The sequence below is a fragment of the Amblyomma mixtum genome, chromosome 7, assembly GCF_055824585.1.
Source record: "Amblyomma mixtum isolate Tamu chromosome 7, ASM5582458v1, whole genome shotgun sequence".
NCBI classification, from domain to species: domain Eukaryota; kingdom Metazoa; phylum Arthropoda; class Arachnida; order Ixodida; family Ixodidae; genus Amblyomma; species Amblyomma mixtum.
The window spans coordinates 20,556,505-20,581,162 of record NC_143018.1 but is presented as its reverse complement, the minus strand read 5'-3'; the positions used below and the strand labels follow the sequence as shown (position 1 = coordinate 20,581,162).

Below are 24,658 nucleotides of genomic sequence, written 5' to 3'. Positions count from 1 at the left end.
ACACAAGCCAGGGAAGCCACAGCCGGTCAAGCCAATCCAACTCCGCAAGTCGCCAGCGCAAAGTTATTTGCAGCCATCGGGCGCTGGTTGCTGCTGTGTGCGATGTGTGTCGTCGTTTCCGTCAAGCCGCGGCCGCTTCCCCGAACGGAACCGTATTAAGATGGTCGCGATTATCCCTTCATCGCCGCTGCCACCGCCGTGAAACCCATGAGAGCCGACATGTCTCATCATCAGCCGCCACGCAGCGCGTACCGAGGCCAGCAGGGGCCCGAAATGCGGGGCTCGGTACACTTGACTGCCGAGGAGAACGACACGATCATCTCCGCCTGCAGGGAACGCAGATGGCAGGTAAGCCGCGCGCGACTGCGCCCACGGCCTTCTCGGTGCCCCTCAATTGGCCCTTTGTCGCTCAATGAGGGACTCGAGTGGAACCGTTCAAAGAACGGCCGCTGCCTTTTCGGCGCCCATTGCTACAGCTGCTGCTGCTGCTTCCGCCGCTTCAAGCGGCGGATCCTAGTCATCAGTGGTAGGACCGGAGAGAGTGTGTTTGTTTAGTCATCCTCGCTGAAGCAGCAGTGATGACAGCGGCTTTGTTTAGCCTGGGAGAACAAACACCGAGGCGTCCAGTAAACGTCTTTCCTTTTGTGGCCACGGAGTCCAAAAAAACACTTCGGTGGTGACAACCAGCCAAACAAGCTTTGAGCTGGAGCGAACGCTTTAGCTGCGGTCTCCCACGAGTCGCGCTGCGCGTCGATAAGCGGCCGCCACCGTCCGCGAATTGGTCGTCGCCGCTACCGCTTGTGTTTCGAGAGGAACGCAAGTGTTTATCGCGGCAGGCCGTCGTTAACCGCCTGCTGTGGGGTGTGCTACAGCAGGCGTGCCTCGGCGCTGGCTCTCCTCTCCGATAATAGCGGCCGCGGTGCGTTCCTTTTCGCTGACAAATTAGAAATCGATGTCGAATCGGGCCGTCGTTCGAGGAGGTGCGGGCAGACTTGAAATAAAATAGAAGCAAAGAAAGGAGGGGGCGTCAAACGCTGTCGGGACGGCGGCAATTAAGGAAACAAACAGGTAGAAAGAAGGCGAACGCCGCGTCGAAAATCGTCAACTAGGTCGCCGCGCGCCGCGATTTTGTCGGTGAGGGCCTCCGCTGACGAAGTGTGGCAGCGTAGCCGCCTCGGCGCGGCAGGCAGGCGTCGGAGCGAATATCCGTTCCACTGAGCTGGCTCGCCCCCTTCAGTGCTACCTCATTCTTTTTCCGTTTGGACGGCTATGTGCGAGACGCCGTGCTCACTGCCGCCGTGCGCAGACTCGCGCTTGCTTGGAGTACCTACAAATCAAACAATACACGGAACCAGCCCACATCGCGTCTTATCTTTTGGAGCGCATTCCTGTTCCTCGCCGCATTAAGCGAGTTTGCAAGGACTTGTCGACGGAAAGAACTCTCTTTAAGTCATCCCGTACCGTAGTACAACGCTCGGCGTAGTTCTGTCCCGTGCGTAGTGGATTCCGTACGGCGCATCTGCGGCCGTCGGCAGGATTCACGGTGCCCTGAGGAAGTATGCTCGATCTCACGTAGCTGTCGTGACCTACGCGCTGGAGACGTCACTGCCTCAAAGCACTCCCCGGGCAAAGTTCCGTCTAGTAGGTGTCGGATGATAAATGGCGCTTTTAGCGGTGCGAGTTGCGATTGGGCGAGCCGTCAGCGCGGCCGCTGACACATCTGCCCTCCATCGGCGTTGACGACCGTTCATCACATCCTGGTTGCCTTGCGGCAGCCGTGTCTTGTTTCGTTTTGAGTGTCGCGGCATTCACAATGATTTGGTACTCGGGAGTTTTCATGGAGCAGTTATTTGCATTCGTTTTTGCCATAGACATAAGACTGAAGTCTTCTTGTATGCAAGAGGAGTCGAACATTAAAGGCTAAACTCAGGTTTGTAGGCGCACATCAAATACATATTACGTTACACATTGTGCAACACTCAAGGGTCGGGGGGGCTGCAGTTATGGTTTGGTTTGGTTTATGGGGTTTAACGTCCCTATGAGAGACGCCGTAGTGGAGGGCTCTGGAAATTTCGACCACCTGGGGTTCTTTTACGTGCACTGATCGCACAGTACACGGGCCTCTAGAATTTCTCCTCCAAAGAAATTCAACCGTTGCGGCCGGGATCGAACCCGCGTCTTTGGGGCAGCAGTCGAGCACCATAACCACTGAGCCACCGCGGCAGCAGCTGCAGTTATCAGTAGCACGGTTGTGCAGTAGCATGGTTTTGCAGTAGCATGCTGGAATAAGCTAAGCAGAGAAAGAAGCAGAGCTAAAATACAGGATAGCACACAAGAAAAAAAGGATACAGAACGAGTAGATTTCATATCCTGTGCCTCCTTTCCTGTGTTTGTGCTTATTTGTTCTGTTGCATATATTGCATCCTGTGCTGTAAACGGCTGAGTTGCTTATCAGTGCTGTGTCCTGTCTTGTCTCATCTTTTACCTCATATTTTAGTGCACAGTGCTCTGACCTCATTGTTTCCCCACATTATCACAATACCGCATGTGAAGGGGGCTGTGACTGCCACACTTGCAGCAGTTGTCGTCCTTCTTATTCGTCCGGATGGGCGAATGGCTGCATGGAGAATTTATAGAATAGATGACTGTTATGTTGGCACCTGCAGTAGCCATGTACTTTCACATGAAAGCAACATAGCGACACCCCCAAAAAGCTGATATATATTTTTTTGGGCTCTTTCACTGCACCTCAGCTAGATGTCCAAGACTGATATAAAATGGAATCACCAGTTACTGAATATGGTGATGTCAATTTTTGTTGGGAAGAAATGGTTTGTACAAGCACGAACAGTTGGCACCTTATTTATTTACATTTTTAGACAGAAGTGGTACAAATAGTCACTGTCATTAAAGGGCGTAAGCTGTAGTGAATGGCAAAAAATGCATTCAGAAGACATGGTTCATTATCTCACCATGTGACCAGAGAATGTGTCAGGATGTTTCCCTTCGGGAACAAAGAAAAAGAAAGGAAAGAGAGATTGGTTGGTGACATGTAGCAACCCAGGCTTGTCGAGGATTAGGTGGTCATTAAACTTGTCACAATAGCAAGGTTTTAACCACTGATACCTACTGCACCTTCCTGGCGACTTTTTCGTGCTCGCTCCCTCCTCCGTCACTCACACCTGCGTATACAAGTTGAAAGATGGCTATTGGTTAGATTCTTTCAGACGTCAGGCAGCTACCATGGCCGCGGCCAATAAGCCGTGTTGCACTGGTGGGTCAGGAAGCTCCGCCCCCGGAGGTGGGGCCGGCAGAGGAGCGCCAACCTTCCAGCATGCAAAAAGTGACGAGAAGGGAAGGAAAGGCGCAATGACACTAAAATTCAAATTTTGACTACAATATTCGTGAAACCCATATGCCCATTACGAAAGTATCAGATGACCCTGGGGTTACTTAAAGGTGCACTGAAGAGGATTCTGAACTTGTCTTTTTGCCGCGGGAACTCAATCCACACGTTCCTAGCATTCTTAGAAACAGTGACTTATTGCCCTGTGTGGCCGATTTCCCCAATTAAATCGAATTAACGTCCGGCTCCCGCTTTTTTTTTTTTAATTCTCTCTCGTACGGTGGGCGGAGTCGACCAACGCGTGGAGCGCCTTTCACCCAGTCCCGTGGAGGCCTTGCTTTCGCTTTATTTTGTTTTTTAGATTTCCATGAATAAATAGTTTCATTCGCAGATAATATAGCCGCAAAATAAGCCCGAAGAAATAAAAATACGCGCGGGCTATTTGCTACTACGGACTACTACGTATTACTCCTCCGATGGCAGAGCGGCAAGCCGCCACGGGACTGGGTGAAAGGCGTTCCACGCGTTGGTGGACTCCGCCCACCGTACGAGGGAGAATTTTAAAAAAAAAGGCGGGAGCCGGACGTTAATTTGATTTAATTAGGGAAATCGGCTACACAGGGCAATAAATCGAAGTTTCTAAGAAAGCTCGGAACGTGTAGATTGAGTTCCCGCGGCAAAAAGACAAGTTCAGAATCCTCTTCAGTGCACCTTTAACTGCTATCGAAGCAAAGCATGGTTGAGGGACTGGAGCTTGTTCATTTATTAAGGCGAAAGCCCTTAATGCCTCATTGTTGTCAACAGAAGGTTGTCAGTAGAGGTGTCATGCTTTTTCTAGTCAGACCAGAAAAGAAATCTTTGTGCATGATGGGATTCAAACCACCATCCTTCCGTTCCACAGCCAAGCATGATAATGGCTACGCTACTTCCTGCCAACGCGTATGTAGTTCTTCTTGTCTAGGACGCTGGAGAGTGTTTGCAGAAAGGCATCAAATCAGACAGATGCCTCCCAAACGCCCTCCAGTGTCTCCAGCATTTAAGATTCACAAACAGTTATGTACTTAATTAACATCTTGACCACACATCAGTGACACAAGCAGCAACACCGCGCTGAAGGGTTTCTCCTCATCGCACTTTAGGTCAACAAAGTGCCTCCCTGAATTTTTTTCCTCATTCCTCCTCATCTAATGCCCCCATTTGAGATTCTTCAGGTAAATTAAAGGAAACAAGGTGCATGTTGCACTAATTACCACCCCAAATTTTTCCATGCTTCTCCGTGCCAATAAAGTATAGTTGAAATTGTCACGAGCACTGTTATCTGTAGTGTGGACATGCGATCCTTTCTCTGTAGGTGCTCTCCATGGGCATTGCGGAAATCTACCAGTCGGGACCGCCCCCCAGGCATGACCGGTGGCAGCGCCGCTGCTGCGGTGTCGCCTGCTTCATCAAGGACAATGCTGCGAAGGCGTTCTTCATTCGTCTCTATGACTTTGACGTGAGTGTTGATGAAGGTGGCTCGTAAAGGGGGCATTGAGCTGGTGCTTGCTTTCGGGGAATTTTTTTCAAATGTGGTCTTATCAAAGGACAAGGATCTGCATGTGTGATTAGGTGGCTTTTTTTTTTCAGCATATGTACATAGAGTATTGCTTTAAAAGTCCGTTGCTGAGAGGTTACTCTTGCGCCTCCAACATTTTCTGCATTTACGCAGCTGAACTGTTTCCACATACAAATTTTTATGATTCATTAGTAGGCATCCAGTGATTTTATTGGAATTGGATGTAACTGGCAATGCACAAGGTAAAGGCCCCCATTGTTCTGGTGCTGTGAAATCACTTTTGAGATGAATAAGCCAAGGTCTGTTCTGACAGAACGATGTCTGGAACAAAAGTGAAATGTGTTTCAGCTTGCAATGCTCAAAAAAAGTGAACACAGAAATTAGCACTGACAAATGCACACTCGAGGAAATGCAGTAAATACTCACGTGTGAATGACTGAATGATGAGCTACTTCAAAACTCTGGCCACAGTATAATTATGCACATTTTTTTCAGTCTCCTTATTTAGTTAGGTACTTTTATTTTTGTGGCGCTAAGAAATATGAATTTGTAAATAATGAGGTCTGTTCAATCCCATCGGGTATCCTGCAGCTTCAACAATTGGAGCTTAATTTTACGCAACTCAAATACTTCAAAAAGTGCAATTTTCCCTCTCAAAAATTTCATTTCATTTGAAAATGGCATTTATAAATTCTAAATTCTACTTGCAAAGTATAATTTGTTTTACTGCAATTCACAAAGTGACAGAGCTCACAATTGTTGGTTCGGTCTTGGTTGTAGAACTCTTAGCCTGACCATCTAAACTTTACATTTACTTCATTACGTTTAAAAGTACTTGTAGCACTTTTCAAAGATTCATTTTGGTCATTTGGTTTTGGTTGAAACAGTGCTTAACCCCTTAACCGTTTTGGACGAGCTGCGCTCGTCCCTGCCAAGCCGTCCCCAAACTGTTTTGGACGACTGTAGCTCGTCCTCGCTGAATAGATTCTTCCCTTCAGCGTTTCGGACGATCAGCGCTCGTGTGTGGCTTAGATGGCATTTTGCTCGACAGATGGCAGCACTGACCTGTTTATTTCGTTTTCTTCTACCGCATAAACGTTTTTTTTCGTATGGCAACCTGGGTTTTAAAAATGGCACCCGGCGGAGGCGACGCGTGTATTCCTCGCTCGTCTTCGCGGGAAAGACGCTTTTCTTTGTCGTCATCTTCTTCAGACGATGGTGACTTAGACACTGAAGTGTACATTGCTTCAGGGGGTGAGGACGACAGTGATGACGTTATGCTGAGCAGTTTTACCGATGAAGAAGAGGACAGCTCAGAAGAGAACTTTGCGGGCGCGCGTCAGTAGATGAAGATCGACGTCAGTAGCATCCCAACGCGACCCCCTCAGTTTTCTTTTCTGGCAGTTCCTGGCAAGACGTTCACTATAAGCTGGCCTGATGATGGTCATTCTTTAATTTTTATCGCTCATTATCAGCCGGAAGTTGGTTTTCTGTATTGTGAGGAATAATAAACTTAAATATGCTAATTTGACTGTGGTTGCTCCAAATATTTTTTAAAGATCGAATGCATGCTTTTTATTGCAATAGTAATCGAAATCAGGAATAAAAAAAATAAGCAGTTTTGTTAAGAAATTCGTTGATATAAAAAAACGGTGAAGGGGTTAATGAACCTGCATGATCTCCCCAAAGGCTGCCAAAGTGGCTCAGTGGTTATGGTGCTCAGGTGCTGACCCAAAAGATACAGGTTCAGTCCTGGCTACAGCGGTTGCATATTGATGGAGGCAAAATATTAGAAGCCCATGTACTGTGCAATGTCAGTGCACGTTAAAGAACCTCAGGTGGTCGCATTATCCAGAGCACTTCACTTCGGGACGAGTAACCCCATAAACTATAAAACCAAACTTGTACTTCACTGCTGCATTCCTTGTGCAGGAATACTCATTTCGCATTTGCTATTTTTCTGCATCGGCAGTCGTTAAGAGTGACATCTCAGAAAAAAGTGACAGTGGGGCTGACTGCGAAGAAAAATGAGAGGAAAGGCTTAGCATTGCAAGGGAGCGACTGTGATTGTAAAGGCACAGAAACTGCTACACAAAGACCTTTGCCTCTGCTCACTTGGTTTGTGCTCGTCATTGCTACGAGGAGGAGAAGGTTATGAAGAGACGAATTTCTGTGGTAGCCTCGTCCGGTATTCGCAGACTTGACCACAAATTTTACGATGATAGCTGATAGAGCAACACCTCAGGACAAGGGACATTTCAAAAACAGCTTTAGAAGCCATCTCTCAAAACGAAATGTTGGGCAAAGGTGCCACCGTCATTCGCAAGCCCAGTTCATGTGATTATATTCAGTTTTTTTTTGTTATCATTGCATTTCCCATGCAGAAGCACGACTTCGCCTGGGAACAGGAGCTCTTTGTTGAATTCACCTACAAGGCACAGCTTCCATACTTCCACACATTCGAGGCGGACGTAAGTGGGAATTTTGTGCCGTCTTCTTGTAATTGTATTTTTCAGAATCTATGCAACAGCTTGCAGTTAGCGCCGCAGAATGCTAAAAAATCATTCGTTGTAACTAGCAAACGAAAATGTACTGGTTGAATATAATGAGTTATCCTTTATTATAGGACTGCCAGGCGGGTCTTAACTTTGCGTTCGACGACGAGGCAGCGAATTTCGGTAATGCCGTTGAAGAAAAGCTGCGGACTCGGAAACAGAAGAGGGAAGGTAAGTAGTGTGTGTCCACCTACAACGTGTGCCCAATCACCGCAGCAACCAGCACTGATTGAGATGCGTTTGACTTGTAGAGAACTGCTGGTAGTAGCATAGTTTTATCTTACTTGAGATGACCTGAAGCTTTCTTGCAGTTGACAGTTTTAGCGACTTTTTCAATAGGACACAAGCTTCTAAGACAATGAAAAGACTACACAACACAGATCTTTCGTCGCCGTGTGGTTGTTTGCATTGAGCTATTTTACTTCTGATCTATGTCCTACCAGCTAGCCCAGCACCAAGTTTTACTTAAGTACATTTATCTCGCTAAGTTAGCAGGATGCCAGTTGCTGTTGATGTAATTTAGTTGCGTCTCTAGCTAACTGGACAGTTTGTTGGGTTACCACTGCTGTGTCATTTGTTGTGGATAGAGAGGCAAGGGAAGGAGGCTGCATGTTTTATAGCTGTGCAGTGTGTTGTGATGGTTACTGTTAGCAGCCGTTTTAGCTATTTCAACCGCGTTGTTTCTTGTACACTGTGTGTTATATCTGTCATCTTCCTTTTCTTTTTGCTTACAGAAAAAAATAGGTTACAAATGGCTGCCAAAAATAACCAATCCATCCCTATCCATGATCCCCGGATTCCTATGGGTCCTAGTAAGTGCAACCATGTCAGCACCTGGCTCTTTTTGTTTGGTTGTTTTATCTTTTTGTCTTGTCAACGGTCTGACTTCGGTATGAATAGCAGTGTTGTCAAGGGAGGCTCAAGTGCAGTCGAGAAATGCTCACACTAGGAAGCATGGTGTATGCTCTGAAGCTTTCAATAGCGCTCTGCATTATTGTCCATGGAGTTGAGAACTTTATTGCTCATTATATTTTGTTACCTGTACACTAAGGACTATGACCAGCTCATATTTTGAAAACTGCTCAGAAGTGTTTAGTAATGCGTCTAAACAATTCCCAGGCTCATTCAACAGATGCTTTAGGTCAGCAATGAGTGTGGATGTCCAGCTCGCCCAGTGTTGTGTGCTCACTCTAGAAGTTGCAAAGGCGGTAAGCACCTGCTGTTTGCTGTGCTCTGAGCGCCCTCCATTGTTTCTTGCACAGGTACAAATGGCCTTCCCAGCCAGCACTGCAATAAAAAATCGTCAAAAACGAGCAACAAAAAGGCCAAGAAGGCAAAGGAGCAGCGGAAGTACACGAAGGCAGACATCAGCAACCCGACCGACTTCAAGTAAGTGCATTCGCTGCTGCTGCGACGATTTCTCTCTCGCGCAACAGATGGGCACGTTCTGTGCCATAATATGTCGCAACGTTCGCTCATTTCAATGAGGAAAAGCGTCTGATGTTCTGCTTGTGGCTGGCTGCCAAGTGACACGGTTGACTCTTGATTCGTGTCTTCTTCGCCTTTGGCATTTATGTTTTTTAATTTTTTTTATCATTTCTCATTTCAGGCATATACAGCATGTTGGCTGGGATCCTGACAAAGGATTTGACGTGAGTACGCTTAGCGCACCATGCGATATATGGGCTGAATTTCGTGCCTTGGCTGTGTGTGCATTTGCAAGGTCATTTGCCATTAGGGGTTTAAATAGAAAGGAGCTTTGCTGTTGTTTACCGGGCTGCTTTGAGTAACTAGTGGTATGTTTTGTGATGGCACATTTATTTTTTATGTAGTAAGTGTTGCATATGTAGTCTGTTGTGGTAGCTGTTCTGACAGGACAGCGTATAACCAGGCCCGTGTACTGTGCGATGCCAGTGCCCGTTAAAGAACCCCAGGTCAAGAAAACTGGTCAAGAAAACCTCTAGTTTCTACCTCTAGTAAAGTGTTTGCAGTTCACTGAAGCTGCCATGGACGCTTAAGTATGCACTTGGCTAATGAGAGAAGTGTTTATGGGTGTCGGAGGGCAGTGGCAATCAGTTTCCTAGCTGCAAGCCTGGACTTTCAGGACATGGTCTGTGAAATAACTGCATTCTATTCCTTGGCATTCACAGTAGATAGGCTTTTCGAAAATTTAACTTTGCAGCCCTCTACACTGTTTCTTAAAGGGGTCGTGAAACATTTTCCGAAAATTTTGAACGACGTGTGTATTTGGAATTCTGACCCTTCATTCTATAGCATACTTTGGTTCGTTTCATCGTCTGGGTTGATTGAATAGCGAAAAAAACTAAATTTCGGTTTCCCAGCGCGCGTCCCCCTCAACTCACAGCAAACGTCATTTTAAGAAGCCAATCAGAGGCTTCTGTCGTCAACACAACATGGCGGCTTAGCGAGGCCTGTTTAGCCATAGTTGACCGAGGTTACAGCACGCATATTGACTCGAATGTGGCACCGTCGTCTGCTCAGAATGGAGTCTGCTAGCTCTCAAGCTGACACATGTGCGAAAACTTTGACGGCGCGCCGCACCAGTCGCCGCTTGCGAACTGCCGCCTACAGGGACAAGGAGCGGCAAGCATCTTTGCGCCACTAGACTCATGCCCGGCCCACATCCGGTGTAACACTTTGCCACCGCACACCAGCGCCTGCGCGCTGCTACTGAAGTTCGCACCAGAAAAGACAAAATAGCGATGTTATCAGAAAGACTGCCGGCTGTACTCGGGCGGCCACAAAGCATGCCTGCCCACGTAGCGCGCTTTCGGCAACGGCGCTGGACGCGGGCGCGCCGGGCGACGAACTGCACTGCTCTCTGGCTGCCCTGGTCGTCGCTAGGCCTGTTTCGCACCGAAGCCGCGGTGGACAGCGCTTCGGAAGTAGCCTGGGTTATGATAAAATGCCTGCTTTTGGCATCGCTTTACTGTCAACAGCATCGTCTCACAACAAAACATATGGTCATTGTTGCGGAGCGCTCGGCAGCGGAGCTATATAGCGGACGCCAGGCGCGCAAGCCGGACCGCAACGGCCGCGGGCAGCGGCAGCTGAGCGGCGGTTGTGGCAAGAGATTTGCTCGTATTACAGTTGCTGCTTCTACCAGCAACTCGGCATTGTACAGCGATCCCCAAAAATGATCTATTTTAAACACTTCTTGCTCCCAAAGTTTATTATTTACGTGAAGAAAAATATTTAGCTCATTTTTATGACGCCTGCGGACGGGATCCAGGTTTGCCGGCCGGCCTGCAGCCTCGCTGTATTTCACATTCGCACCAGAAAAGACAAAACAGCGCCATGCTATCATAAAGGCTGCCTGTTGGCAGTGGCAGCATGCCGAGCTTTCGGCAACGACGCCGCCTGCGGACGCGCCGGGCGATGAAGCTGCGATCGAGGCTTGCCGGCGGCCCTGGTCGTCGCTAAGCCTACCTGGTTTTGCATCGATACTATCGATACCGCAGCTGAGGGAGCTTCGGAACTGGTCAGCGCTGTAAAAGATACTACTCTCGTCACCCCTTTAACTGTGAACCTGTCCCATAATAAAATAAAGATATGCTCGATTTCCGCGACGCCAGCGGAGCTAGCAAGTGCCAGCTATGCGAGCAGCGACCAGGCAGTAAATAAAGCGTTCATTGGATGAAATTTGCTTGTATCGCCGAACTAAATACTGCCAGCAAGTCGGCATCAGCCAACGATCCTCAAAAATGATTCATTTTTGGCATTCATCTATTCCAGTGCTTGTTATGAGCGTGAACAAATAATACTAGCGTGTTTTTCTGACGCCGGCGACCGGCATCCAGGCTGACAGGCCGGCCCCGAGAAACGCGCCCCCCCGTCATTATGACGCTGGCGCTCTGCGCGCTCGCATTTTGCTCCTTGTCAGTGCGACGCGCCGCGTGCGGCCTGTCATTGACATCAGTTGGGCGCAGGCGGCGAGCTGCTGTCAGTCGTTGTTGCGCCGCTCGCAATGGCACGTCGCGCGCCCGGCAAGTAGCAGTCATGCCGAGAGACCGCGACACCTCTGCCTGCGGAAGCCCCGACCGTGAACCTCCGAACTCGGTCGTGGACTCGAATCTTCATCTCTATCGCAAGGGGTGGGTTGACTCGCAGCCCCATCTGCAAATTATGCCTAACCCTCTTCACGCTTCTGGAATATATTTTTCTGCAGCAAAGAACAGAAGCGCGGAGCCGATGCGCGCCGCGATAGCTGACTCGTTCGTATCGAGTTCATGTAAGGAGTGAGTCGTCGAGATGGGCTGGCCTTGCTCAGCTCGATTCTCTGACTCAAACCACCGCTGTCAAGGAACACCACCTAGATAGGTTCACGTAAGCAAGGCTATGTCGAGCTGCTGATACTAAAGCCAAGGAGGATGGAGAAGCAGAACCGAAACCGAAACTGGTCCCAGATCAGTGATTGATGTATGACCACGCGCTGCAGTTTAACAGAGTGCAATTACGCGTGCAAATAATTGGAAAACCTTGTTTCACTTTCTGAATTTCTCATAAAGCTATTATTTTAGGGCAAACGAAAGTTGAAGATATCTCTACGTTCCTGAAGATCTTAAAATGACGTAGTCGAGTAGTGCGTGTGCCAGCCGACGGCGGCGCATGGTCGTTTCATGAGCTCAAAAAGGCAGCGATTTCGAACGGGCTTTATTAAATGCAGACTCAAAATTGAGTCGAAATATTTCGGAATTAGCATGTCTAATGTTTATGGAAGCAGTAAAAATTAAAATCGGGCAGCTTCATTTTCTTTTCACAACCCCTTTAAAGGGGGATGGGAGTCTTAAAACTAACTTTTTTATTTATGGCTAGACTCTCATGAAATTTTGCTCACAGATGAAGTTTTCTCTTCTGATTCCAAATATGTAATCATAATTGAGCTGATGGTCTTAAATCTTACAAAGTCTAGAATGTAATTAGGTAATTTCTTACGCAGCTTTAATGAACTTTCTCATTGCATCTTGTTGCTTTTATTTGCATGAATTGATAGCCAGAGGGTTCCCATACCCGATGACATTCTTCATTTTTCTCTAAAGGCATGGCATCACGATGTAATACGTCGAGAGTAAAAGGTCACAATATTTGACACTACAACTCGTTAAGGTAATTGTAAATTGTTATTTATATGCGGCCTAAACAAAAAAAGTAAGAATGTCATCGGGTATGGGAATTTGCTGGCTATCAATTCATGTACTTAAAAGCAACAGAATGCTGTGAGAAAGTTCATTAAAACTGCGTAAGAAATTACCTAATTACTCTCTAGTCTTTAAGATAACTTTTGATCTAAGACCACCAGGTCAATTATGACTACATTTTTAAAATCAGAAGAGAAAAATACACTTGTGTGCAAAATTTCATGAGATTCTAACCACAAATAAAAAGGTCTCTCATTTGCATTGTCTGTTCAGAGTTAGTACTTCTTGCATTTTGCATGCTTGCTTCACAGTGTGTGAAGTGAAATTTTCTCTTTGTTTGTTGTTTCTAATTTTTTTCCCTTCCCCCTCCCCTGCAGTTGGAGAACTATGTGGACAGCCAGGAGCTGAGCACGCTCTTCGAGATGGCCATGGTCACAGAGAATGACCTCAAGGAGCCCGGAACACGGCAGTTCATCTACGACTTCATTGCCAAGAACGGTGGAGCTGAAATGATCAAGGGCAGCGCCGGCAAGACAGGTTCTGCTGGTGAGGTTGCTAGGTGCCGGCATCAGAGACAGCTGCTGGCCTGTTGCGTATTAAGACTGCGTTCAAGTCTGAAGCAGCACTTGGTGTAGGAAACTCAGCACTACGTAGTGCCACAAAAGTCAAATCACCTGTGCTATATCTGACGTCTTTGCCCTGCTTTAGTTAGTTAGTTTAGTTAGTTCTGGCACAGCTGTGCTCCTTTGTGGATTGCCTGTTTAGCACATCCAATTTGTAGTGCTTTAGGTGCTGTGGCTTAGTGCCGTCTTGCCAAAATGTCACGGTTTCATGAGGTTTGAAACGGCTCACAAAAACCACAAGAAACCACGAAACTGATAGCTCCGCCTGGTGTGTTGAGCTTGGCACCTATAAAACGATGGCGCATTGCCTACTTTCCCCACATTCACTCTGCAGACCTGATGGAGTCAATTTTTTCGGCTTCAGGAATGAAACAGTTTTGATTTCAGAGTAGGTTTTTCATATTATATTGTAAAATCTGGCGCCCAAAAGCTGGAAGGCTCCTTGTCTATGAGATACGAGTCAAAAACACAGCATTGAATTTCCTTGAAGGGAGCTTTCCAGCCAGTGGCATCAACCGATTGTCGTGACGTCGCTGTTATTGCCGTTTCATGAGGGCACTTACCAGTCGCCTGTGATTTCATGTGAGAGGGTTTACCATGACATAGTGAGAACCGGTTGACACTATTGGCTGGAGGATCTCCTTTGAGGGGCATTCGCCGCTGTGTTCTCAGCTGTATCCTGCTGTAGACAGCAAGCCGTTTCTCTTGAGCACAGTTATTAAAAAGATGGCTTTTCACACCTTTGACATGCTTCAGTTAATGTTGGCACAGCGTAGTGGAAAAGCCTTCCCTCTTTGCTGTAGAAAAAAAAATTATTGTGCGACTTCTGTTGAGCACACTTGATGAAGAGAAGGCTTTCACACTTGCACTGGCATTCAGAGTGCTTGTGATGCTGTTCCTTGATGCAAATACATACACGGATTGAAGCAGCTCAGCGAGTGAGAACTCCTCCTGGTAGAATTATGCAAATTGTATGTGGAAGAGCAGTCATTCGCATTGTCCATTTCCACGTGGTATCAAACTTTTCAGTTTATTGAGACATCATGCACTGTGTTGTTCGCAATGAGTAAATGCCCCATGTCTCTACGGTTGGCATGAGAGTGGAAACAGCTGTTGTTTCTTATTATTCTACAGATGTGCTTTGGTAAGAATATCACAAAGGTAGGTTTCTATTGCTTCTCAAGCAACTGCTGTGCACACTTGCGTGCACCTCTAGTTCATTAGGTCACTCTAGGATACTTCCATTTACCGCCTAGTGCAAACACAGATGCTCTTAGGCCTAAATACTATACAGCACCTCCAAGATGGTCTCAGAAGTTTTTGCTGTAGTGAGCTTGCTTCTGACCACTACTGGTATGGCTCCAAGACCCAGCCTCTTGTCACATGAGACGGTTCCCTGTCTTCCTGATCAAGGACTACAGACACCTCACTTTATTTGCATGCTTTCTTTTCAGTAATGATGCGTAAGACACTGAAATATTTGGATCGCCACATGGTATTCGCCTACAACCGCTAAATAATTCGTAGTTGAATTTATTCTCCCATACCGTTTCAGTTTCGGTTTCATCAAGCCAACGATGACGTCCTTAGGTTTTGTGGGATATTAAATTTTGTGCATGCATATAAGAAAGAGTGTTTTGTATGAGGCCTGTATACAGTATGTAGGAGACATGCAGATATTTGTTTCGATTGATTATCGTTATGGAATGCTTAAGAATACCAACATGCCCAAATGTCTCCGCTAATTCTGCAGTCAAAACTGGGGAAAAATTAAAAAAGCTGGCATGGTGCACTCTAATACAACGCTGTCAAGGACTCGTTTCACTGCCCAGTCAGCATTTCAGACATTCCACATTTTTCTTTTGGTCTGTGGGTTGTGTGGAAATTTGTGCCATTTCCTACTTTTTTTTTCCACTTGACATTGCGTTTGTTAATCGGAAAAGCATTTGAAGATGAGTTGTAAAACAAGTGAAGTAGTACACCTAGCTCATACTGTGAAATAATAACAAAAGAATCATTTGTACTGATAGAGTTGGCTAATTTGCCTTCACTGCAAACGGAAGTGCAAGTCAAATAATCTTAACCCATTAATGCCGAAATATTGAACAAATCAAAGAAGGAAATCATTATGTCCACATTGTGCTAGCTGACATACACACATTCGGAAGCCAATTTCAGAATTTTGTTTGCTGCGCTAAACTTACAGAAATCGGTAAGTCACCAGTTATAACTAGTCAGAGTTCTCTGAAAGACCAAATCATAGGCCTCAAACAAACTCAAAGCCCTAAAGAGAGTAGATCAGTTTTTATCCAACAAATGTCTTCCCATTTCTTTTGCGAAAGCTGTTGTCAAGTTGTCAGAAAATGAGAGACAAGGAAATTCTGGCTGGAAGCCACACATTCACCCCCCCCCCCCCCCCCCCCCCCTTTTTCTTCACAAAGTTTGCTCACAGTGTTGCCTACCATTTTGACCAGAAAGTGCTGGCTACTGAAAAGGTGTTTACATAAAAGTTTGACTGCAAGCTCCATTCGGTAATTAATGAGTACACAGCGTGCAAATGGTATGTAGCGAGAGCGGTAATTAAAAAGTTGTCACGCGGATTCAGTAAATGTCGTAAGACTGGGAAAGTTGTCTATTGCATCGATATGAATTATCCTGGCGCTGTGGACAGGCTAAATTTTCAGTAGGGTTTGGTCAAGAAACCGGGAGATTCCTTGAAAAGCATACCTTATTAGAGGTGAATTAAAGACTCTAAACTGAATTTCCTGAAGCAATCTGTGTAGGTGGCATAATCACTACTTTTTCTGTACAGTAAACTAATGATGTCACGACTAATAAGACATTGTTATCTCAAAAGACCACATTTTCTCCTGTTTAGTTGAACTTTAGTGCTGCCATGGTTTGGTCCATAGCTACTTTTGTAAGTTCTTTTGGATGCCAGACAGCTGGCTGATGGGTTCTCTTTTTTTATGCTTTGGCATCACGGCAAACATTCTCCGTTATAACCATTCACTTTCTTGTTACCAGTTAGCTGTGAGATGGGCTGATTTCCCTCTGCTCCTTGCTTCTGCAGCACCTGTTGCGCCACCTGCTGTGCCATCAAGGGAGCACACCGGGGGGCCACCGAGCAGACCTCCACCGCATCCTCACGCACCGCCCCCGCCAAATGGGGCAGTGCCGAGGTCGGTCCCACCGCCACCCCCCGTGCGAACGGGGCAAACACGTGCGCCGCCAACGCCGCTGAGCAATGGCCGGGCCCGCTCCGCAGCCTCCCCTCAGGCGGCCCCGCCCCCTCCGCCACCGCCACCCCCCTCCTCCAAGCATGGGGGGAGGAGGGGCTCCGCCCCCTCCACCACCAGCTCCCGCACTAGCGGCCAATGGAATCGGAGGAGGAGGGGCACCAGGCAGAGGTGGCCAGGACGCTCGAGGAGCGCTGCTGGAGCAGATCCGCAAGGGCAAGGCGCTCAATGTGAGTGTGGCACATGCATGCTTTGTGTTTTATGCCAATTCTCTGCTGTCGCCTTATTTGTAAATCTTTGTATTTTATGCCAATTCTGTGCTGTCACCTTATTTGTAAACTTGACCGCAGTTCATGCTTAGTTGAACAGCACAGCAGAACCCTCATTTACAACCCTCAGCAGACCATGCAGATCTGTTCTATAATTAGAGGTCGGACTCTTCAGTTTTCATTTTTCGTAAAAACCGTCGACCCCACTCGATGATCGCAAGTGCTACTGTGCACACGCCAACGTGACAGGCAGTTCTCTAGGAACGAAGGAAAGACGACACTTGCCGACACATGAAGGCAGTTATTGCTGCTGCAACAGTAACGCCTGCTAGCAACAAAATCCTCGAAGGAACTGGGGTCGTCCCGACTCACTAGTAGGGTTATGAGCGAGTGTTTGCCCACGCTAGGGCAGGGAAATGCTCAGAGGTCAGCCAGGACAAGCTCGTGGGATATGTTCCCATGAGGCTTCGGCACGCTGGTGGAGAGAGCAGCTGCACCGAATACATTCGTGCGCGTTGACTTCCCCCAAGGCTGAAAAGAGAGAGAGAGGTGGTCCCCTAGTCCCTGCGACAGTCACGCCGTCAGTGACACTAATGCTGCTGCAAGCAGGTGTCCTGTCCTCCCTAAGGTAACTCAGAAGGATGTGACGTTGCAGGAAAACAAACCCAAAGGATGGGGCAGGGAAAGTTTATCTTTTTAAGTTTATCTTTGGGCTCCCCTTATAATGAATGACCTTGCATGCAGTGGAAAAATGTGCTTAACCAAGCAACTGTCTTTAGCTGGTGATAAGCTGTCTCAGTGTCACTAGACCTAATGTGCTTTGCACCAAAGCCTCAGTGGTACGCGCTTTGCAGCTAGTTGTTGCTTATCACGAAACGTCTAATCTTGTTGCCAGTTTACCAACAGGGACTGACCTCAGCATGAAATAAATGTACAGCTGATTTCTGCACCTCACACCAACCGTCGTAGGTCGAACGCATGGAGATTTGTTGTGAGCCGTCCACAGAACTGCCATTGCAGGCAGTCATGTGCTGGATTGCAACATTACGTGCACGTCTTTGCTTTAAATCATATTCCAAGCACACTAGGGTGTCGTGGTGTCTGCTAGTAAAGTGCGCCACCAGATTTATGGTACTGGGCAGAATATATATGAACTTCGTGTTTTATAACCGAAACATTTGCTACATAGTCTCTATCGGCGGTTCGCCTGGCCTGCACTAATTTGTTACAAAATGCAGTTGTTATTTAAAGGGGGATGCATAATCGGGGTTTCGCTTCACTTGTTACTGTGTTTTCTCGCTTCGACAGTGTCTTCAAAAAGGCTGTGTCTTCTCTCTTTGTAGCATGTGGACCCAGAGACAGAGTCCACGCACAGCACGCACAGCAACCCTGATGGTCGCGACGCACTGCTGGACCAAATCCGCGAGGGTGTCACACTGAAATCTGTGAGTATGACACATTGCAAAGCAGTGATCTGCTTGGGGTCTGCTTTATGCTGATTTTAAGGAGTGAAATGGTTGAAACCAGTGTGCAACCAAAATGAGCAGGTTATTGATGTGACTGCTTTCAGCAAGGGCAGGTCAAAAGGGCTGGGAGTTTTTTACCTCTTGCTATTTTTATTACATTTGCATGCGATTTGTAGAGTCACTGAAAGTAAAATGCCGCCATCGGCTGGGCTATATGCGTAAAGAGAGTGGAGAGCACGGTCAGGGGCATGTCAACCAGACTAGGCGCAATACCTAATTGGTCAAGCTTTGAAATCATTGCACCTGCCATACCCATGGCACTACGGTGTAGCCTTTGGAGAAACTTGGGAAGGCCTCACAGACAAAGAGCATCTTCAAGAGCCCTGTTAATGCTTCCAAGCTATATGCAGTGCTGACTGTGAGCTCTACTTATGACAGGAAAGCTAGACAGTAGGGCGCCTTGCAGTTGAAGGATTGTAGTTCGTCAGCCAGCTGTTGACGTTGTAGAGTGGTGTTTTGGGCCTCCAACATTTTATTTTGGCCCATCCTTTCGCACCAGGTACCGGACTCTGCCAGAACTTCTCAGTCCGAAACCAAGTTGGAAGGCCTGGCTGGAGCTCTGGCCAGGGCACTACAAGAGCGAGCAAGGGCCTGCATGCGTAAGCAAACCATTTGGCCTCCTCTCTTGCCATTTAAAGGCCTTCTACCTAGTGTAGTTGTCAAGTACAAAAAAAAAAGTACAAAAATTTACATGACTTGTGCACTTCGGAATGAAAGTTTCGATGTTTAGCAGTGCATCATATCTCTACTGCTCATATGTAGCAGCAGATCATTCCTAGCTGACAGTCATCACCTTTTCATCTTAAATTGCATGCATAACTACTCTGCCAATTATTTTAAGAGTTTCTGAAATATGAAGCCATGTTTTGGAGCTTCTAATCCTAAAACAACATTAGGCATCATAACATCAGCACTTTGCAAAGAAAGCATCTGCTTCGTTAGAGGTCTTGATGCTGCACTTGTGACCTGTTGCCAAGCTTTTGTAATCTCCTTTTCTGTGTGAACCTCTCTTCTAAATGAGGTCTGCTCGGACTATGTGTGTACAAGATGCACATTGTTTTGAATGTGCATTGTAGGATGGAGCTGCAGTTTAGTTTAGCAGTAATCCTTCTTTCTATAAGTAATGGCCACGTCACACACCAGATGTTGTTTCAACTTACAACGCACTTGCTTCTTCAATGTGCAGCCGACGACAGTGATTCCAGTGACAGCTCGGAGTCGGATGAAGAATGGGATGACTGATGAGCTACCACTTCACTGTTGCATTTTTGAGAAAGCTCCAGAGAAGAGTGACGGCACCTCATGGTTGCATCGATTGTACGGTGGTTGAAGACATGTTGTTGCCAGCACCGTCGTCAGGATCAAGTTTGGCCACAGCTTTTCAGACGGGATGTACCCGGACCTTCTGCCACATCTCTTTACCTGCTGCTGCCTTTGACACAAATAGAAGTGCCAGACTCTCTGGACCCACACATCGGCGCGGATCCGACATGCGGACGCAGAGGGTGAAGACTTCCACCTAGATCCAGAGGATACAAATCGACAGGATGATGATGGGCAGGAACTGTTGTGGATACTACTACAGTGCGTCACACGTGAGCACCATATTCAAGAGCACTAGCACCGTCTTACGTTTGTCGAAAGTAAAGACAACCGTGCCTCGAACCGGAAAACAGCAGCGAGACGAGACGACCTGTTGCTCACCGCAGCGTGTTGAAGGAGAAGGCGGGCTGCAAGACACGCCGACCATCAGCCGTCGACTACTGCAGGACTATCATTTCCGTGAAAGTGGGCGTGACGTATACAGAGCGTGCACCTGGTTTTAGCAAGTGCACTTGTGCAAAGAACCGGTTCCACCGCAAAGAAAGTGCAGCGAAACTTAGTGGCCTTCGCTGCGGATGTAATCTAACACCACTGCGAATGGGAAAAGATGTTGTTGCCTGTGCTGCTGTCGCTGCCACTGCTGCTGTTGTTGTTGCGTGGAGGACAGTTTGTGCTCCACTGTTGTTTGTTCCGCTGCGTAACCCAACTGGCTTCATTGATCAGATTTACGTGTTTCGTTCTTCTAACTTATGTTCTGTTCAGACAGTTGTTTTTCGCAAGAACTGATTTACTACTTCCTTCTGTGGCAAGTTCAGGGAGACTGTTAAAGCAGATCACACACAAAAGTGTAGACATGATGAATGATTATTGATAATCTTGGATGTTTTTTATGCCTCCTGTTGTTTTCCTCTTTTTTTTTCTGTTTCATTTATTCTTGAGAAAGCCTGGAACTTGGGTCAAAGAAGGGTACTTTGTTGACCAGAGACATCAATTATGGTGGTTGTACATAATTGCCGCGTATAATAAATTAAAATCGTTTTCTTTCTTATAAAAAGCTTGTCATTACAAATTATTCAAATGCATTCTCTTTTCATGTGCTTCCTGTTGGTGTGCTTTTTGTCAGTACACTGCATGATCGTGCTTTCTTTTTTCTTGGAACTTAGAATACCCTCTTAGTGCTCAACATTTAGCAGCTTTTGGAGGTACCATCACTGTGGCCAGTTCTTATTTTTTTATATGCACTATATCGATATGCAAAGTGACAGGTGCCTCATATTTAGAGATTGCTGGTGTAAGCATTTTTTTAAGCTTACACAAGTTACTTTTTCGTCATGTGTACGTCTAATCTGAAGCAGCATTCATAGAAATTGGAAGGAAACTACTGTGACTTTATTACTGCAATGATCAGTAGTTTTCTGTTCTGCATTAAAGGGAAACTGCGTACGTTGTAGAAATCAACGAGCTTAAGAGGGTCGAATGTGTGAAACCCGCAGGTAAAGCATGCGAAGTCTTTTTGGGCTAGCTTTTGAAATACTAGTGAAGTGATCGCTGATTAAAATCCGGATGCCCTTCAAGCTTCTCCGCAGCGCACAACGCCAAGTGGGGGGCGCATGATGATGTCATCGAAGGTATCGGTACATTTCCAAAGCACAAATGCCTGCTTTGAAGGAAAAAAACCAACGCCACCGAAGGCGAGCCCTGCCGAGAGTTGTTTGGCAACGTCTAACGAGTCAGGGCAGGCTGTGGCTGATGACAGCGGTAATTTGAAATCATACCTTCCATGACGTCACGCTAAGTTTCCCTCCACTTCTCCAGTGCATTGAGGAGAAGCGCAAAATTCAATAGTCGATTATGCCACTACTTTTAATGCCAGTGCAAAAAAACTTGGCATGCTTTACCTACAGCCTGTATAGATTTGAATCCTTGAATATCGCGAAATTCTCAAAAAAGTGCTGCAGTTGCCCTTTAAGAAAACTGTGCACAGAAAAATTGCTTCCTCAACTGAATTTGTGTAGCGGATATGTGCCGTCAGGAAGGAGCTTTCTTAAAGACTGCAGTGGTGTACAGTACTATTTTGATGCAGCCAATTCGCAAGAAATTACCTGCTGACAAGCAGCAGCTGAAACCAAATATTCTTATTTTCATCACTGGGAAGTGGGTTCCAGATTTTTTAATGCCATCTGAAGTTCTTCAACGTGCACTAAAAGTTCATTACATGGACATATTAGATGTAGCTTCGTGGCTGGAATCTAAACGATGAAGCCATGCTGAGCGAGTAGGCACCATGAGCCACTGCAGTGATTGACTTTGCCTCTACTAAGGCTGCAACTGACATAATACAATTACCCTTCAATCATTTCAGCTTGAAAGGTACTGGAAGATTTTGCAAAGTTTGTGAATACCCTTGATGTTGACAGGACCAAAGCAGCAGTTCAAATAACTTAACTGTTCATATTAAGGGAGTTTGCTAAGGCCGAAAGCAGACAAAATGCTATTTGTCTTTGCCATCTGCAGAGCGGGGCGAAATCGGTGTCATTAAAAGACCACAACGGAAGGGCAGGCATTAAATATTGGTGGTGTTATGATTAAGGTGCACAGTAATTTTTGCTGTACAATCCACAGACTATACATGTTCAAAAGTCAAATTTGTGCTTTGTGGACGACTTACAGTTGCAGACTTACAGTATCTTTTATTTCAAAATAGCTGACCATAACGTCCTGTGTAAGGCAAATCTCGCTACCATGATTTCATTTTTTTTTCTGTCGTACTTTCAATGTGCCTCGGTCGTCGTGCAACTGGCTGGTAAGGCATGATTACTGACATTTGTTGGTATTTCGATATCCCTCGACTTGTCTTTAAAGTGAAAGTTATGCATGTGGCCAACAGACGCGTGGCTTCCACAGTCCCTGTATTGTTGGGAGTTTTGCCCTGAAGGGACGAAGATAGTGACGCGTGTACATGCAGAAAAAAAAAAAAAAAAAAACAGGTGATCACACAATGTGATGCGGCATGTCCTATTTACTTTTTAATTGCGCCTTTCCAGTTTCACACCCTGCTACAGGGCCCCCTCTGATCCACTCCGCCCGCATAACGCTTCAGTCACAACACTCATGGAAACAAGGGCCATACTGCTAACACAGCAAAACAGTCGCAATGCCTCTAAACTGCACTATCTTCCTTTCCTGCCATCTGTTTTATTTTTTTGTCTTTATGCTGGTGACTCCGAGCTGATGGTGACGCCTACTTCCTTGAAAAGATCCTGGCTGGTAGCTGCACTCATAACTGCACTTCACTATAAGCATCTTTTGAAGGCGCCCGCGTGGATGACGACATTTAGAGGAGTGTCGCCTATACAGCTGCCAGGGTAAACAATTCATCGGACGTTTGCTCTGTGGTAATGCGAATGTCAGCATTAGCTGAAGTGCTGGAGTAGACTGCCAAACGCCACCGGCAGTCGGAGTGCTCGACTCTGGGAAATCTATACAGCATACAGCCAGTGCAGCAAAACATATCTGCATGCCTATAGCGCTTCAATGGGAAGTCGCTGGATCATCACAGATATGTCAGTGCGCTATTTTTTCAATGCTCAAAGCCACGCGTCTCGTGGAATCAGCCAAGGCAACCAGAAGTGGTTCTCCGAATTCCTGATAATGGTGTAGGATAGATGTCCATTATGCGAGGTCGCTCACCAATGAATAAAGGCAGCTATCTGGCGCAGCAGGCGCAGAAATCGGTTCTGAGAAGAGGGCGCAATAACTGTCTTACTTGATGAACACCTCAAACGCGTCGTGAGGGAAGGGAAGAGGCGCCGTAGTCTAGGTTTCCGGATAAACCACTTCCTGCGGTTTTAAAGTGCACTGACATCTCACAGCACTCAGTAGTTTTGCATCTCGCTTCCATCGAAACGACTGTGATTGAAACCCGCGCAGCGATGGGAATAGGAAAGGGCGAGAACGCGGACGACTACATGATTTCGGCGAACGCTTGAATATACAGCTTTCGCTGTAGAACTGCACGCGATCGCCCAAAATGTGCCGCGAACGGCGGCAGTAGTTGTGGCCTAAGATATGTTCCTGGCCGGTGCTGAAGATGGTTTTGAAGTCTCGTGCCTCTGCAGCAATGCAGCTCTCTTTTTCGTTGCTTCGCACTGCTATTGCCGGTACTTAGACGGCGTGCGAACTTTTGGTGACCCTGGGCATGCCTGGCGGGAACGGGACTGGCTGTATCCCCGCCACGCTGCAGGCTTAGATGCGCGCATTTGCCCTGGCTGCGCATACTAGTGCCCCCCCCCCCCCCCCCCTTCCAAATGGCCAAACGCTGCTGCGGCGGTGAAGAGGGCACAAGTTTAGGAGCAAGGGCTCATTTTCCCTCTCCCACTTGCCCTAAATGTCTCTGCACTTTTCCACCCGTCCCTTCCCAGCTCCCACACTCTCTCCGTCTTCCCTCCCCCTCTCCTCTGATGTCCTTCCACTTTGCTACCTCCCAACCGAGGCTTCAGACGGATGGACGGACAGATTTTTTTCTGGCATTGGGGTTATGATGCTAACGCATTAGAAATTTGGTTTATTTGGATTTAAAGTCCCAAAGCGGCTCAGGCCAACGTTATGTTGGCCCAGGCTTACTTCTGATGAAATACGCAGTTACTGTCTCGCCTCTCGGACATCTCAGCAGCGATTTGCAGAAAGGGAGGGAGTGAGAGGCACCATAGCGGAGAGCTTCAAAAAAAACTTGGGGCTCCTCAACCAATTCTTGAAATGCAGTAGTACTTGGAAGTTGTTCTCGGGTCACGACAACCTAAATGCTCCCGCATTAAAATTTCAAACACTTGGGATCTGTAGCGTACACGGATATCCCGCAAAACACGGGGGGGGGGGGGGGGGGGGGGGGGATTGCTTTTTGGGTAAAGAAAATGTTGCAGTAGCTGTCCCACATCTAGGTGGACACCTCAACCGCACCGTAAGGGTGATGGTGGTGAAAACAATTGTACACAGGGGAGTTTGGGCACGCAGGTCCCTGCCCCCGTAGGCCCCAATGAAGCCACCACAAAAAAACTTCAAGCCAC

The 24,658-nt window shown here is 46.9% G+C and overlaps 1 protein-coding gene and 1 pseudogene across 2 annotated transcripts in view; both read left to right on the top strand.

The window, feature by feature from the left end:
- LOC149335173 (actin nucleation-promoting factor WASL-like) overlaps positions 1 to 24,658 on the top strand; it is a 58,999-nt gene that overhangs the window by 29,695 nt on the left and 4,646 nt on the right. The window lies entirely within an intron of this gene.
- LOC149335174 (uncharacterized) lies at positions 32 to 22,499 on the top strand (annotated as a pseudogene). Its single transcript, XR_016284019.1, has 12 exons — positions 32 to 348; positions 4,698 to 4,841; positions 7,286 to 7,372; positions 7,528 to 7,627; positions 8,191 to 8,268; positions 8,719 to 8,845; positions 9,066 to 9,108; positions 12,993 to 13,161; positions 16,312 to 16,707; positions 18,090 to 18,191; positions 18,772 to 18,871; positions 19,459 to 22,499. The product of XR_016284019.1 is annotated as an uncharacterized LOC149335174 (transcript).